The following is a 3,293-nucleotide window of genomic DNA, read 5'->3' as shown; positions in this document are numbered from 1 at the left end:
TGCGTGGTAAGACAAATGTGGTACAGCTGCAGGGTTCCTTCCTCCCACTCCCTTTCAACTACCTCAGAGTTTCTGGAGGGCAGCCAAAGCAGCAGCTCCTGATGTAGTTCACAGGCAACGCCAAAGAGTGGTTCTGGGAGAGAAGGTTGAAGACCTGGAGGACCTTCCAAGGCGGTCCAATGTCACGCAGGTGTGCATACCCACACCAGCAGTGGTAAATCCCTTGCTTTTCCTTTGGGGTGTAGGACTCCGATGACCACTCAAATGTGCAAGGACTCTCACTGTCTATTGAGGAAAAGAGAGTGATCGATATTATCCCTCCTCTCACACGTTTCTTTTTCCTCTTTTTCACTAAAGAGATGTGTTGAGACCACTGGGGGCCTGGGACATCTCTGTTCAATCGCAGTCTGAAGATACAGAGTGAGAGAAGAAGGCCACAGCTGGATCTTGGTGCCCTCTGAGTAACTTCTGCCATGGACAACCTTTGGGGGCCTTTGTAGCAGGATGTGAAACAGAGCACTCCTGAGCTTGCCCTAGCACATGTTTTTAGCTGAACTGTGTTCAGACATACAGAGACAGAAAACTGCCCACAGTGGAGCCGGTCCTGCCTCTCAGGCGGTCGGCAACGTGGTCTCTGCCCCTGACAAAGCACATGGCTGCTTGCATGCTTTGGTTTCCCCTTTTGACAGCTGTAATAAAAATCCTTCCCCAATATCCCTGTAATGCGTTGAGACATCAGTGTTTGCAGCTATCTGCTTTGCTCCTCTGCCAGGATTTTATTACTCAGTGGCAGGAATGACAGACTCAGACAAGCACCTGCATCTCAGCTACTCTAGTGAAAAATCTGATGTATTACACCCTTGGTGGAAAAAGAGAGCACAGCAGTGTGAACTTAATGAACAGCTGAGGCATAGGCATAGGTGAATGAAAGGCAGGGTAGATAGGGACAGTAATATCTCAAATCATGTCAGTATGTTTCAGTGAAAGATATCTGTTAAATAGCTAAATTGATCACGCTGCAATCTGTACGTGTCCATATTTATCCAGAATAAACAGGATACAAAAAATTACAAATCAAACACTACATCAGTAAGTCTTTAACTTATTCACCTTACAAAAGTACTTTTACGAAAGCTTTTGTTTTAATGTTGCAAACATTATTTCTGCAGTTTTCATTAACTAAATAGGGTTGCATATGATGTCATGGTGACTGTACACCATTTTATGTTAGTTCTACACAACTAGTTAAAGGAGACAGAATTAAGACAGAATAAAAACAGGTTTCCCAGTCTTCCGCTGGCCAACCCCATTGCCACTTACAAAGCAGAAAAGATATGAACATCCAGTAAGCTATCTTCTGTCATGGCAATAATGAATGATATATAAAACTAAGCTCAATTATAACAATTCAAGTACATACCAGGTCTGGGTGTTATACAGAAATCCAGTCAATCGGGAACCTGTGTTCAAAAAGGAGGCACACAAAAAGTTGAGGGGAAGATAAGGAAGCCACTTAATTTGTGGGACATCAATAACAGATGTTTTGCTCTTGGGCTTAGTCATTGTCATACGTCTCCTTTCCACCCACACTGCTAGGAAGACTAAAAAAAACACTGTCTCATGTTGTAGAAGTGAGAGACTACTCACTTAGGAAACTATTCCTTGTCAAGGTCTCCTTTATTTCCTTTTTGTTTGTTTGTTTTTTCTCTGGTTTTAGTCTTGATTTTTCACAGCTGAATTGACTTTTTCAAGTGGTGTCATTGTTCTTCGATAGTTTCTGGAATTTTTTTCTTGAAAGAGTTTCATTTAATTATATAGGTGAAAGCAAACCCAAAGTCTCTACTTTCCTAACTGACACTCTTTCTCATGATCTCTTTCATCTCTATTAAAATATTTTATACTTTGTAGAGAAATGAGCTAGGACTCACAGAAGCCAGTACTTCTGATAAGTTCAGTGAGCTCAGGGGTAAGTCCTAAAGGCTCACGCCTTCCAAACAGAGCTAATATTCTGTCTGGAACAGCTCCAAAGCAGGCATGTTTTAACAAGTACACCTGTGATTAAGCTGAATGGTGAAATCAGAAGTACACAGAACTGGAAGGCCTCTGACAGGTTTCTAACTTTATTCTGCAAGGTAAACAAACACAGACCAGCGCAAAATCCTGCTAGATTTTGTTGCAGCCCAGCCCTATTTAAAAGGAAGGAATCCAGCCCTGCCAAAATGAGTCATCAATTGTCTTTTTCTCCAACCACAGGGCAGCGTGATGTCCAGCTGCAGAAGTATGAGATGGCATGGGGACTCCGGTGGCACACATCGTCCCCTGATGTGGTATATTGGGTGTCTGTGTGCAGGTGTTGGCAGCAGAGGTGGCCTCTGTCAGGTCAGAGTGGCTGGGTGGGCATCTGCCAGTCAGCCAAGGTCAAGCCACCTGCAGAGGACTATGGTGGGTCCGTGGATTCCCTGATGGAAAGCATGGGAACAGAGATCAGCCTTGAAGATATTAAGGCCTACTCGTGAGAAAGATGGGAGTAAAGGAGTATCCAGAGATATTAAGGTGTACCCGTGAGAGAGAAGGGAGTAGAAGAGTAACATTGATGATAGAAAAATTAGCCAATGAGATGTTGCTGCTGTAACTTGTAACCAATAGTGAAGAGACACATGAATTGGTAAAACTATATAAAAATGCACTTGTAGCAATAAATGGCATCTACTATTTTCATCCTGGAAGAACTTGCTCTATGACGTTTGTCTGTCTCAACCACGACAGCCACCGCATTTGGCCAAAGAGCAGCTGATCCTCTTCCAAGAGGGACTGGCCATTGTCCCCAGAGCCCAGTCTACCTGTCTAGGATGGCTAGGGCTGTGGTGGGTTCCATTCTTTTTCTGCTATTTTTCGCAGCACAGACCTCACACGGATAATCTTGCCACATCAAGGACTATAACGCATGGCTTGAGCTTTCCATCACAGGGATATCTCAAGTCACTATAGAAACAGAGTACATGTCCCTACAGGTCCTATCTGGCTGTATTCATGACATCACTATTGTGACAGAAGGTAGAAGGAAGAAGCTTTCCCCCCCAAAAATGCCTTTCCTTTCACCCGGGAATGTGTAATATCAATCACATCAGACAGTTCAGTCTGGCCCTTTTCTGAGGGTTTCAGCTTTACTGCATCAGTGAAAAGCTAATCCAACAAACACTTCTTCTAACATCTGTTCCAGCTTATGTCTTCTGAAAGAGGCTTATCTCTTCACCATGGTATAGCCAATATGAGACTCTTTTGCCTCCTCCTCT

The sequence above is a fragment of the Caloenas nicobarica genome, chromosome 1, assembly GCF_036013445.1.
Source record: "Caloenas nicobarica isolate bCalNic1 chromosome 1, bCalNic1.hap1, whole genome shotgun sequence".
NCBI lineage: Eukaryota > Metazoa > Chordata > Aves > Columbiformes > Columbidae > Caloenas > Caloenas nicobarica.
The sequence above is the reverse complement of the archived record's forward strand: the minus strand, read 5'-3'. Positions refer to the sequence as shown.